This window comes from Chenopodium album, chromosome 25 (assembly GCF_948465745.1).
Source record: "Chenopodium album chromosome 25, dcCheAlbu1.1, whole genome shotgun sequence".
Lineage (NCBI taxonomy): Eukaryota > Viridiplantae > Streptophyta > Magnoliopsida > Caryophyllales > Amaranthaceae > Chenopodium > Chenopodium album.
Window position 1 is genome coordinate 15,533,813 of NC_137858.1, and position 14,965 is coordinate 15,548,777.

The following is a 14,965-nucleotide window of genomic DNA, read 5'->3' on the forward strand; positions in this document are numbered from 1 at the left end:
AGCTTCAATATTCAATAATCATCTTTTTAACAATAAGCATTCAAAATCTAAAAAACCATATCACAAACTAATTCAATAAACAAAGTCACAAACTAATTTACATATTAATTAAATTCACAAACTACTTGTCTACGTACTTTCAAAGTTTCAATCTTCCATTCACCATATTCACCAAATAATTCACAAATTCACAAACTAATAACAAATAAACTAAATCACAAATTAATTCAAAAACATGATTACACAAACACAATTACTCATAAACTAATTAATTCTTTAATTTTTTATAATCTAAGATAAAAATTAGGAAATAATCAATAAAAAAACAAACAAAAAAAAAAAAAAATCTGACCTGGGTTCAATGGGTTGACGGCAATGACGAGCAGTGGCGCTGCCTGTGGCAGTGTTGCGGCGAGAATTCCGGTGGTCAGTGACTCGGTGTTAACGTGCTTTTGCGGTGGTCAGTGGTGGGCGAATGGACGATCTATCTACTTTCTCTCTCTTAGGCCATATATTTCATTATAAAAAGTTTTAAAAAGTTTAATCTCTCTTGCAATTTTAAAACTTTTCTCTTTCCTCCCTTTTTTTTTTTGAAAAATTTCTCCTTCCTTCTTTTCTTAACTCACTTTTCCTGTGAGGCATGCTGAATTTTTTTTTCTTTTTTTAAAATTTTTTTATTATTTTTTTTTTATTTCTCTGATTTTTTTTTGAAAGTGGGGGGACAATGGTTCCCCCTTGTCCTAACGTGGGTCCGCCCATGCACCCAGCACACCGCCGACGCACCACCACCACACCACACACTCAGCAACCCGCCAAACCACCACCAACAACCCACGAACCCAGCAACCCACAAACCCAGCCACCCTACAAACACAGCAACCCGCCGACCCACCACCACCCCACGCACCCAGCAACCCACGAACCTCAAAACCTAGAACCACGCGTTCGAGCTAGTAACCACGAACCTATTGAAGGAGTTATGTCTTCGATAAGTGCAATTACTAGATATATCAAGGATCACTATTATGGAGATAATAAGTTCGTTCTTTTGGGGCGTCATCCTCTGTTGCTAGATTATGAGAGATGATCTTTGTACTAGTCAAATAGTCCAAAACCCTCTAGAATGGATCCTATGAGGTCACACACAAGGGTATTGGGTTAAGCAAGTAAGAGGCCCATTAATGGGCTTCATGAGCAATTAACTAATCATGAATTAGATTGGGCTAGTATAGTTAGATTGGAATTAGGTTTTGAGCTTTTGACATGGGCTCTTATTTAGAGATGAGATCTATAAATAAGATCCATGCCTAGGGTTGGATGTAAGAAGTCATAATCCACATATAGTGTATTTTGACATCAAGGCAACCAATCCCAAAACCCTAATTCTCTCTCTAACTCACGGCTCTCCCTCTCCCATCACGTCTGTACGGTCGCCGCCCATAGGTGGTGGTTATCGTGGTGGTTCTTGGTTAGTTTGTCGCTCTTCTCCGTAGAAGGTCAATTGAAGGTTTCAATTGCAACTAACTAGCATTAGTGGAGGTCTTAATCCATGCCCGTGGACCAAGTAGAGGAATCACACTTGAGGTTCTTTATCTCCCTTATTCTTGCTCAATCGCACGTGGAATCACGCTTCAAAGGTACAATTATGTGTTCTTTATGTGTTATGCAATGATCCTTGGTTTAGGTGCTTTATGAATATGATTCATGTTTATTTCCGCTGCGTAGTACCTATAAACCCCTACACCTAGCACCACCAATCTGCAACCACGAACCCAGCACTACCGATTTGCAACCACGAACCCAGCACCGTCGATCCACCAACCCACCAAACCAACGAAACCTACCCCACAAAACCAGACCTACGAAACCCGACCCATGAATCCCGCCGATCTGAAACCACGACACCTAACCCACGAATCAAACCCACGACGCCGCCGATCTGCAACCCGCCACTCTTAACACCACGAAATCACCATGAAAATGGGGTTGGAGGAGGAGAGAGAAAATTAAAGGGGATGAGGGTTTAATTAATTAAGCTTGGAGTTTTATTAATTAAGCTTGGGGTTTAATATAATAAAATCAGATTTGTAATTTAATATGGTTGTTTAAAAAAATAAGTAAGGGAGTCAATTACCATCCAAAACCATACTTAAAAAGGAAAGAAACAAATTTGTTACGAGTAAATTGAATCACCCAAAAAAGGAAATTGTTGCGAGTAAATTAAACCGGAGGTAGTAATTTTTCTATCTCCAATTTTTTTTTACCCTATTTAAATTTTTTAGGTTTTCAAGACGCGTTTTAAAACGTATATAACTTGATTTCTATGCACGTAAAAATTATAAAAAGATTATCGTAATAAACTATACAATAGACGAATCTAATAGGACTCCCCATGACTATATTTTAAAAACTAGATATCAATGAAAATTTATGTTCAAAATTTTTAAAGTTTGACCATTTAATTGCAATTGGGAAAAATTTGGGACATAGAGAGTATAAAAGATGTTGTAGAATTTATTTTATACTCCCTCTGTCATTTATATTTTTGTCCCATTTAATTAACTTTCGTGGTCTCATGATTTTATCTCCATTTTCATAGTGTAAAAATTATAAAAACTAGGTATTAGTAAAATGTATTCCAACTATATATATATATATATATATATATATATATATATATATATATATATATATATATATATATATATATATATATATATATATATATATATATATATATATATATATATATATATATAATATCTCTGTTAGATTTAGAGCGAGTATTTTATTGTCAACATTTTTAAAGTTTGACCTACATAATAATTCCTTGCATATCTTTTTTTTTTTTTTTTTTTTTTTTCAGGTATTAGATAGTGGCAAGGTAGGAAACCTTGAGTGATAGTAATATGACACGTGAAATTCTGTTTATGGTCATATATGTGGGTCCCAATGTACATAAATTCCAAATCATCCTCCTTTATCTCTCTTCTCAATTTTATGACTCCTTATTTTATTATGTCATCAACTCTTTTCTTTTTTCTTTCTCCTCTTTTCTTATAACCTTGTTTCTAACTCTTCCATAATTTCTCCAAAACGGCGGAAATATTAAAAGGGTCAAAAATCCGCTCTAAAATTTATTAGCAGATTATATCTTTATTATCAAATTTATTAGAAGATTAAGTTTTGTTTTAGAAAAAATGTGCATGCATATCCGTTTGTGCTATAATAATAAAGTAAAAAACTTATAAAAAATAAGGACTAAAAAAAAATTTACATTAAAAAATAAAATATTACCAGATTAGAAAAAGCAAAATTTTATTAAGCAAACAAACAAGAAAATAAACTAAGGATACTAATCCCCTAGGTAAATGCCCCTTAACCAAGCTAATATATCTCTACCCTTAACTTTACAAGAAGCTACACTACAAATTCTATGATATACATCAAAACCTATTCTCTTTACAAGAACTTCATGCCTCAAAATTCTAGCTCCCAGGTAGCCTCATTACTTTGCTTCCATATACTGTAGACCAAAGCTGCACAAATACTCTAGTACACCTGCTTTTGGAATCTGTTTTTTTGCTTTCCAGCATAACTCATTACAGCCAATCATATTTTTGTAGTTCATACTTCTCTTCAATCTGTCGTGCATCAGCAACATCAGCTTCCGAGTATACTCACATTCAAAAAGGAAGTGATTATTTGACTCTGAACATGTACCACACAAAGAACAACTATCATCATCAACAACACCATAAAGCTTCAGCTTATCCTTTGTTCTTAACCTGCCCCAAACTGCCATCCAGGCAAAAAAATTAATGCTTAGACATATTGAACCTATTCCAGATCCAATTATATTAAGCAACTTATGGATTTGAGGTCTGTAAGCACTTGTAAGCAGAAGCAACGTTATAACCATTTGCATTATGTTGCCATCTGTTTCCAACAAATTCATGCTTGATCTGCTCCTTCACTTTCCATATTTATTTCCATTGACAGCTAGCTTAAGCAGGGCACCCAACTTTCTTCCAATTTCTGCCTTTAATATAATGATGACTAAATCCATCTCAGCCAAGATTATCATTCTTATTTGCAATATCCTACACATACTTGTCCATAGCAGCACCATTCCATGTAAGGCAGTCCTGAATTCCTAAACCACCTTGCTTCTTTGGTCTGCAAATAATCTCCCACGTAAAGAGGGCTCTGCTAAAAATAGCTATTTCATCCCAGATGAAATTTCTACAAATAGCCATCATTCCCTCTAACACTATCCTAAACAACACAAAGAGAGAAGCCTAGTAAGTGTGCAAGGACAAGAGAACAACATTTACTAAAACAACTCTAGCTGTATATGACATGATTATACCACCCCAAACTCTAATCTTGCCACTATATTATCAATCAACACATTGCAGTCATCCTTAGCAAGTTTCTTGGCATTAACTTTCACTCCATGATACTTGCAGGGAAGAGAACCTTTAGCTTCCTGAAAACCAAAAATACTTTTAATACCTTCTCTTTCTTTCTGATCCACATCTATACTATATATTAAAAGGCGTTCCTAAGAACGTCGATGTGCCACGCAGTCCCTTTTTTGTTGCGCCATGTCAACTTCCCAATGTCTCATGATGCCACATCATCCCTCAAACAATGCCACATCACCCAAACAACCAACATTATTGAATATAAAAACATAAGGTTAATGGGGATCGAACCCTCAACCTCTTACAAGAAGAATAATCATTTCACCATCTAAGCCACTTATCAAGTATATTTTCAATATGTAAAAAAAATTATATAAGTGTAAACCACAAGAATCAATTAAAATAAAATATACTAAAAAAAAACTCAATTTTAGTTTGACAATAATAATTATTATACAATTTTAAAAAGTCTTTTAAAAAATTTATCGATTGCACGTCTACAACAGTAGCAACCCGGGGCAACGCCCGGGCTACTCACTAGTTGCAAATTAAAAGTAGACATTTGATTTTCCTCCATTAGCAGCTAACCCAGATGCAGCAACAAAAGTTGCCAACTCTATCATTAACAAAGATGCAGAAGTGACATCACCTCTACACATGATTATTAGATTATTAGCAAAAGCAAGATGATTCAATCTCACACCCCTACATCAAGGAGAGATGATTCAATCAACATATCTCTCAGAAAAGACCAATTCAAAGAATCATAGCACTTATAATATCCACTTTGAACATGCATCCTGCAGGGGAATTTTTCATATTATATCTCCCAACTACCTTGCACTATGCAAATATCACTAGTAGAAAAAAGTAAAAAGGCACCGCTCAATTGCCACCGGTTTTTAAGAATCGGTGGCAAAAAACAGGGGAAAAATGAGCGGGGATATTATTGCCACCGGTTCAAACCGAACCGGTGGCAAAATTATTATTCCCACCGGTTCAAAACCGGTGGCTTACTAATATAAAAAAAACCGGCCATTTTTTTTTTGGGAAGACAAAACCAACCCTTTAAATACCCCAAACCCTACAATTTCACCCACCATCAGCCGTTTCACACCCACCTCCCCTCATTCTTTTTTTCTCTCCTCGATCAGTTTTCTCGGATCCCCTCTTCTCATTCATCCTCTCCTCCTTCTCTTTCTCTCTCCTCGATCTCGGATCCCCTCTTCTCCTTCATCCTCTCCTCCTACTCTTTCTCTCTCCTCTCTCCCCTCTCCTCCTTCTCTTTCTCATCTTCTTCGATCTCCACCAGCACCAATTTTTCCACCACCTCGAAGACCACCACCGCAACAATTCGAAGACCACCACCGCAACAATAACACCACCACCACAACGAACACATGCATGAGCAACAACGAGTTTAGTGGAGGTTAGGGTTTGATTTTAATCGATTTTTATTTGACTTTAATTCGATTTTAATTCGATTATACTTTGATTTTAAACGATTTTAATCGATTTCTCTGGGTTTTTAAATCGATTTTTTCGGGGTTTTTGATTAGAATTTTTCTGGGTTTTTGAATCGAAGTTTTGGTTTTAAAATTCGATTTTTATTCGGTTTTTATGTGATGTTATTCGATTTTCTTCGATTTCTTCTGGGTTTTTTATTAGAATTTTTCTGGGTCTTTTATTAGATTATTTCTGGGTTTTTAATTAGAACTTTTCTGGGTTTTCAAATCGAAGTTTTGAGTTTTAAAATCGATTTTAATTCGATTTTTATGTGATTTTAATCAATTTTATTCGATTTCTTCTGGGTTTTTCTGGTTTTTAAATCGAATTTTTCTGGGTTTTATAAATCGAATTTTTTGAGTTTTAAAATTGATTTTAATTCGATTTCTATTTGAGTTTTATTCGATCTTCTTATGGGTTTAATTCGATTTTTATTATGGTTACATACTTTTTCTGGGTTTTTTTTTCAAATGATTTTAATCAATTTATGGGTACATGCTCGATTTATAGATACATGCATAGTGTTCTGAGTTGTTTTTTTTCGCAGCTTATGTATATTAGTCGATTTATTTTTTTGTTTTGATTGATGCAGGTATATTGATTTAGATCTTAAATCGAAGAATCATGATGCAGGAATATTGTTTTTGATGTTGTATGGGTTTTTTTTTTATTTTGATGCTGTAACTTTTTTTTTTTCGATTTATATTGTAATTTTTTTTTGATTTATATGTTGTAATTAATCAATTTTATTGATTCATATTGTAAATAAAATTTCGATTATACAGATTGATATTCTTTGATTTATATTTTGATGTTTGTAATTTTTTTTTACTGAATTGTTCTGTTATATTTCTTTTCGAAAAAGACAAAAAAAAAAATATTATGTATACATGTTATTGCCACCGGTTAACCGGTGGCAAAAATAATTAATACCCAAAAAAAAAAGTGCGAAACGATAATTGCCACCGGTTAACCGGTGGCAATACCCCTTTTTGCCACCGGTTTTGAACCGGTGGCCTTGCTTCGGAGTATTGCCACCCCCCAAATGACCACCGGTTCAAAACCGGTGGCATTGGGGGGTTTTGAACCGGTGGCCAATTCATATTTTCGCCTAGTGTATTATGACAAATCCTCCTTCCCTGCACAAAACCTGACTGATTTGGAGAGATGATATTAGGCAGCACCTTTTTAAGTCTCAGGAAAATCAACTTTGTAATGACTTTATAGATCACATTGCAATAGTCAATGGGTCTAAAGTCAGAAACAAAAACATGCTGCTCATTTTTGGGAAGTAAAACCAGGTTGGTACAATTTATCTCTCTCAAAATCTTTCCTGTCTCAAAGCACTTTAAAACAACATTACAAATATCCTCTCCCATTATACTCCAAGCTTGCTTATAGAAAGTACTATTAAAACCATACCTGGGGCCTTAATACCAGGAATACTGAAGATAGCTTTTCTGATCTCATCTTTTGTAAACTGAGCAATCAAGAAATCATCCTATTCTCCGGTTACAACAGAGCCACAATTAACAATAGCTTGATCTACTTTCACATCACACTTATACTTAGTACCCAGCAAAATAGGCTTTTAGAATGTGTAATTGTTGTCTTTCTAAAACAAAATAAATGTGTAGTGAATTAGTAATTATAAGGCAAAATTGGCCTCAACACTCTGAACTATGGCTTGCGTGCACCCATCACCCTGTTTTTGCGTATTAGCCAAAACACCACAAACTAATGGCTTGAGTGCAATGCGCACCTTAAGTGAGCATTGTAGCCACCATTCTCATCAGAGGCAATGAATTAAATTTTTATTTTGTCGATTTGTGTGTCGCTAAATGTCATGTAAATGTTTTGGGGGTCATGTTGAACCTTAAAGAGGAAAATTGAGCTCAAAATAAGCAAAACAAACTAGCGGAAATGACACAATTCGGCTTAAAAAATAATCTAACACAAATCGAAATAATTTATAACACACTAAACGCTCATGTACGCTATTTGTTTGCTTGTTTCGAGCTTAATTTTTGTTCCTTAAGGGATAGAGTGACCCCTGAAGCCTTTACGAGACATTATTCGGCACGCAAATCGAAAAATGAAAATTTAGTTCACCGACTCTGACAAGAATGATGGCGGGAAAACTCACTAAAGGTGTGCTTTGCACCCAAGCCATTAATTTGTGGTGTTTTGGCTACTACGCAAAGTATAGGGTGCTGGTGCACCCAATCTAATTTAGAGTGTTGAGGCCAATTTTGTTCAATTATAATGATATAGAAGACAAAATATATATTATAAATTTATGTCATATCTCTTTTAAGTTTACTTTTCTCAAACGAAATCTTTCCTTAATTGATTCTCAATTTATATAACCTTAAACACTAAAAGTTATATAAATTGGGAATCAATTATTATTTAATATAAACGGTATTTTCACCATATACCACTGAGTTTTAACTTAATTCACTCTATACCACGAAAAACTTTCTAGTTCACCATGTACCATTGAGTTCCTGTGCAATACGACAAAATACCTTTTTTGGTAACAATCGTTAGCCTACCGTTAGCTTGCCGTTTGGGGTATTTTACTAATTCATCATATACCCATGTTTATAAAGTTATTTCACCATATACCATTAAATTAAAAGATATTTCACTATATACCCAGAAATTACAATGGTTATTTTTTTTTTTAAAAAAATTAGTCTTTCAATGTTAAAACGGATAGTTTATGAATATAAATATAATACTTGAGGGATTGAAGCATTTGCAAAGATGTCAACACACTTGAAATCATCATCGTCATTTTACGAATATGCATACATAAGAATGTCAATTAAAGCTTGTACATGTGCAGTGGGAAGAAATTTGCAATAAGGGGTTGTGATTTGAAAAAAAACCAAAAAAGTTGTACTATGAGTATGATATATGAGAGAAATTTCGATGGTACAAGGGTAATGTCGAGAAAAATGTCTTTTCGGGTTATGAATTTCAAAGCAGGGGAAGCATAGACACACAATGTAATGGAGATGAGAGCATGTTAAAGGAGCTCAAGAGAAGAGTAGTGAAGCAGCAAAAAATAGTAGATGCAACAATTAAAATTGTCGTTGTAAATTCTAGGTATATGGTGAAATATCTTTTAATTTAATGGTATCTGGTGAAATAACTTTATAAACATGGGAGTATGGTGAATTAGTAAAATACAACAAACGGCAGACTAACGACAGTTATCAAAAAATGTATTTTGTGGGTATTGCAAAGGAACTCAGTGGTACATGGTGAACTAGAATGTTTTCGGTGGTATATGGTGAATTAAGTTAAAACTCAGTGGTATATGATGAAAATTCCATTTTTAATTAGTCCCTATTTTGTGCCATTTCATTTTTTAATGTAAATTTTTATTTAGTCTATTTTTTTATACTAGTATAAGTTTTATACATAGCATAGCAAAAACTACTTCATTAATATTCAGTAATTAAAAATTACATCATACAAATATGGCTTTACAAGAGCTAATAAAATCTAACCAACAATATTTTTTTAATGATAAAAATTAAATTACAATTAATTTCTATAAGTAAACCTAACCATTTGAATTATAGCTATTAAGAATATTGTATACGTAGTATAAAGCTCCTCTAAAAGCATTATTAACAACATCTTTTAAGTTATCCATATCTTCAACATTTTTATTATTAACAACTCTTTTAGTTATCCAATGATAAATAACAAAAAAAAATCCACAAATAATAATAGTGGCAATAATCCATAAATATTGGAGATTATTAAACCGTGATAAACTCATTATCACGGTTCACATAGTTCCAAAATCCGTATGAACTAAATTTATTTCATATTTAAATAAATCAATCATTTCTAAAAAAAAATAAAATCTAATGTAATGCATACACTATCCAAAAATCCACCAATCTTTCCCTTAACCTAGTGTGTCATTTAAGTTTGGGATAGTAGAGAGAAATGTAGTAATCTTAGTAGAAAATGCTTTTACCTAGATTGTCGCTACTAAGTAAAAATATTATTTCTCACTTTCAATTTTTTTTCATATGCCATCAATTTTTTTTCATATGCCAAAAAATTCAATAACATCTAATACTTAATTCGATAATTTACATAACTATTTGAAATATAGTTAAAATGATAACATAATGTATAAAGTGATTGTATTTATTGTCTATAAAGAAGTTATTGTATGTATTATATTACATTAAAAATTAGGGAAATTCTCATTGGTAATCACTAGCTTTTATTTTTTCTCAATGGTAAACCCTAAAACTTTTGATAATCAATAGTAATCATGAATTAATATTACTAAACTAATGGTAACATTAATGATATTTTAATATTATTAAAAGATTAACTAAGGTTAATCTTGGGTTAAGTAACAATAAATTTACATTAATACCCTTCAAATTATTTAAAAAAACAAAAAAAAAAAAAAATCCCAACCCCTCTCCAGTTACCAGGAAACCAGAAACCCCCTCCCCGCCGCTCAGCTCACCCGGCTAACGGTGACTCAACCCCATCCCCCACCGGAGACCCCACCACCGACACCCCAATCCTAGAACGAGCACCTTCTCCCCTGTTCCCGACCCACACTCTTTCTCCTTTCATCACCACTAAAACTGCTTCTCGAGGACGCCGAAACCAGCCATCCTCCCTAGCCAAAGTCAGCCACCCTCCCCTCTTCCTCGATTCCCTCTGATCTTCTTCCCCGATATCCTTTCATTCCCCTTACTTTGGTTAAAATTTCTAGGACTTTTGGCGATTTTGGGGTCAAATTTGTTGATTTTGGGAGTTGAATTTAACGATTTTGTTGATTTTTGAGGTCGAATTTGTTGATGTTGGGGTCGATTTTATTGATTTTTGGGGTTGAATTTGTCGATTTTGGGGTTGTATTTGTTGCTTTTGGGGTCGAATTTGTTAATTTTTGAGGTCCAATTTGCCGAATATGTTGATTTGGGGTCAAATTTGTTAGTTTTAGGTCGAATTTGTCGGGGTTTGCTGTTGAATTCTCTGGGTTTTGCAGTTCGAATGGCAGTGTCCTGAGGTTTGCTGTTGAATTGTTTCACGTGTTTCACTCGGTTGCTATGATCAAGCCATAGGTTATACAACACTAAAGCTATGTCACTCCGAGTTCGCTCCGATTCTGACCTTAACAAGTAGTTTAACAATGGCGGTGGTGGCTGGGAAGGGAGTTGCAGCGGGGAGGAGGAAAGAGAAAGGAAGAAGAAAGAAGTGGTTATGCATAAGGGTATAATGTCTTTTTGTAGGTCGATTGCTAAACCATGGTAAAGGAATTTACAAATTGTTTAACTTAAGTTACCATTAGTTTAGTAATATTAATTCATGATTACCGATAATCAAAAGTTTTAGGATTTACTATTAAGAAAAAATAAAAGTTCGTGATTACCAATGAGAATTTACATTAAAATTATTACAAATTAATAAATTCCATCAAAATTATTTACAAATTTACAAATTGTGTAAATTTCTTAAATCAAGTAACTAATTTTTACACAAATGTATTAAAAATGTTTACGTATAATTTGTATAATTATTTTTAAAGCAAGTAAAAAGGAGTCTTATATTCATAATTTGGCCATCAAAACATACAGAGAAACAAATTTTAGGCTATGGTTCTTCCATACTTGCTCACAACCAACAACATTCACATACTAAGTTGTGAGCAACAACATTCCCACTCCGCCTAACGTGTCTACTAGTTACATATGTCTAATATATATGATCCTAGAGTTTGAGATGGTCTTGATTTCAAAATGATTGATTTAATAGTGAAAAATGGTCCTAAAAGAGACAATTCAATTGTGAAAGGTCCTATAGATAAATCTTTAAGACGATTTATGGCTAACTTGTATACTAAAGTTTTATCAAACGGTGAGAAATGTGATAGAGATTGGCTTGTTTATTCCAAAGAGCTTGATAGAGTTTATTGTTTTTGCTGTAAAATATATAAAAGAAGGGCTTGGTAGATGACAATTGACAAATGAAGGATTTTCAAATTGGGGGAATGTAGTCTTAAGACTTAAAGAGCATGAGATAAGCATAGAACATGTTAAGAATATGACTACTAGGTATGAGTTGGAAGAGAGTAATGCAAAGAATTGTTTCAATTGTCAAATTTCTTGCCAAACATAATCTAGCCTTTCGTGGTTCAAATGGAAAACTATACCAAAAAAGTAATGGTAATTTTTAGGCTTGATTGAAATGTTGGCCGAGTTTGACCCAATTATTCAAGAACATGTCAAGCGTATTACTAATAACGATATTCAGTTTCATTATTTAGGTCATACAATTCAAAACGAGTTAATATTTTTGCTTAGTTATGCAAAAAAAACTGAAATCATTAGAAAGATATAGCAATCAAAATATCATTAGAAATATATAGCAATCAAAATATTTCTAAGTAATTCTTGATTGTACTCCCTATGTTAGCTATCAAGAGCAAATGTCATTGATATTAAGATATGTAAATGTCTCTACTTATGATATATACATTGAAGAATCTTTCTTAGGATTTTTGAATGTAAATGATACAATTGGCCAAGGGCTTTTTAATGTTTTTAGATGAATTAAAAAATCTTGATCATGATATAATGGATGTTCGAGGACAAGGCTATGATGATGGATCTAATATGAAAGGAAAACATCAAGGAGTTCAAAAGGAATTTTTGGATTTAAATTCTAATGCTTTTTATACTCCTTATGGTTGTCATAGTTTAAACTTGACATTATGTGATATGGCTAACATATGTAGTAAAGCTATCTAGAGACTTTTTTGGAGTCATCCAACGTATATATAAAATTTTTACAGCTTCTACTAAGAGATGGCAAATCTTGAAAGACAATGTAAAGAGACTAATTGTCAGAAAATTTTGCGTAAAACGACCCTAAAGATAGGCTGATTTGTGAGCAACTACCCGTTTTAAAAAGTATTGTTTAAAACTACCCATAAAATGACAAATGTTTGTCTAGCATTGCCGATAAACGGTTTTTGTCCAATTGAGCCGTTTTTGAGGCCCACTTCTACGGTTTCCCACTCAATTCTCTCATCCTTCATTACTATCCAAAAATCTAAATTCAACACAATTTATCACTAAATTAGGAAATATTTTAAGCTATTGTTTCAATTCTTGGTATATTAAATTGGTTTAGGGTTCATAATTTACTTCAATTAACATAATTAGGGATTCAATTTGGGGTTTAGGGCTTGAATTTTGTTGGGGATTTTAATTTATAGGGTTTATGGGTTGAATTGAATTACGGGTTTTTCTTATTTCGCAATTAAAAATTTAGGGTTCTAATTTGAGCAATGAAAAAATTAGGGATTTTCACATGTTCAACAATTGATAATTTAAAGGCCACAAATTTAACAGTAATTACTACATTTTACCTCATTCATCCTTTTTTTTCGTTCAGTATTTTATAGCATTTACTTTGCTCTTTAGGGTAATTCAACACAAAATTTCCTAATTGTTAAGTCTTTGTCATATACTCGCTGGGAAAGTCGTGTTGAAAGTGGTAAGGCTATTATATTTCAAATGTCAGATATACGAGAAGCTTTACTTCAAGTAGCCGATAGCTGTGATAAGATTTACAATATAAAGAGTGAAGCCAAATCCTTTAACGAGCTTGGTGATTTTGAGTTTTTAATTGCAATAGTAATTTGGTATGAAATACTATTTGCAATTAATTTGGTTAGCAAGCTATTACAATCTATCAAAGGGTATGCTTATTGATGAGGCTATTAAAAAAATAAGAGGGTTGATTTCTTTTTTTTAGGGGTATAAAGAAACTGGTTTTTATGATGCTTTGAATAAGGCTAAAGAAATTGATATTGAAATGGATATTGATCATATATTTCCCCAAAAGCGTGAAATTTGAAGAAAAAAACATTTTGATGAAAATTCAAGCACTTCATCATCAAATGCTCCTCTATCTCCAAAAGAATCATTTAGAGTTGATTACTTTATTTATATTGTTGATCAAGCTATTAATTCTCTCTATAAAAAAATTTGAGTAATTTGAGGAATATGAAAGTTTTTTTGGTTTCTTATTCACTCCTCAAAAGTTGAAGTCATTAGATGATTTAAGTTTGAAGTCCTCTTGTTTGAAATTTGAAAATGCACTTATGTCTAATGAACAATTACATATTGATGGAAATGAATTATGTGTGGAGTTGAAGTTGCTTAAAGAAATTTTGCGTGATGACAGAAAAGGACCTATTGATATTGTGAGGTTTTTGAAAGATGTGAACTGTTTTACTAATGCTACTATTGCATATAGAATTTTGTTAACTATCCTTGTGACAGTTGCAACTGCAGTCTGCAGAAAGGAGTTTTTCAAAGTTAAAGCTATTGAAGTCATAACTTCATTCTACAATGCTACAATAAAGACTTAATGGATTGGCGATGATATCAATTGAGAATGATCTTCTAGAGAAAGTGGAATATGATCGAAGACTTGATTGATGATTTTGCCTCAAAGAGCGTTAGAAGAATCACTTTTTAAATAATTAAAAGTTAATATAGCTTAAGTTGATATAAGCTTTGAGTTGAACTGTATTTAGTTGTTATTATCAACATGAATAAAATATCGAATTTAATTTTGCGTAATTGAATATATCATTGTTATACGATAACATTTTCATTTTGCAATGTATATATAGGAAAATTGTGCATTGCCTAAATTATAAATAAAAAAAATTGTATAATTTTAACATTATTAAGGGCCCTATTCGATTTGGAACAGGGTCCCCAAAGTCATTGCTACGGCCCTGAATTCAGTACGGTATAGATTTATTACATTAGATGGTAAGTGCTTGTTACTTTGTTAGTGTGAAGATGTGATCAAGGGCAGATCCATAATTTATTTAAAGACCGAGTCGAATTATAAAGTATTTCAATTAATAAAACCATAAAGGAATATGAGTTTAAGAAGTCCACACGAAATAAAAAAAAAAAAAAGAAATGTGCAAACAAGGGGAATTGAAC

The 14,965-nt window shown here is 32.8% G+C and overlaps 1 long non-coding RNA gene across 1 annotated transcript; it reads left to right on the forward strand.

Annotated features, from left to right (window-relative positions):
* Positions 1 to 5,532: 5,532 nt before the first annotated feature.
* On the forward strand, positions 5,533 to 6,740 carry LOC145615558 (uncharacterized). The gene is made up of 2 exons (XR_014107295.1): positions 5,533 to 5,859; positions 6,529 to 6,740. It is a non-coding gene; the product is annotated as an uncharacterized LOC145615558 (long non-coding RNA).
* The last annotated feature ends 8,225 nt before the right edge of the window (positions 6,741 to 14,965 follow it).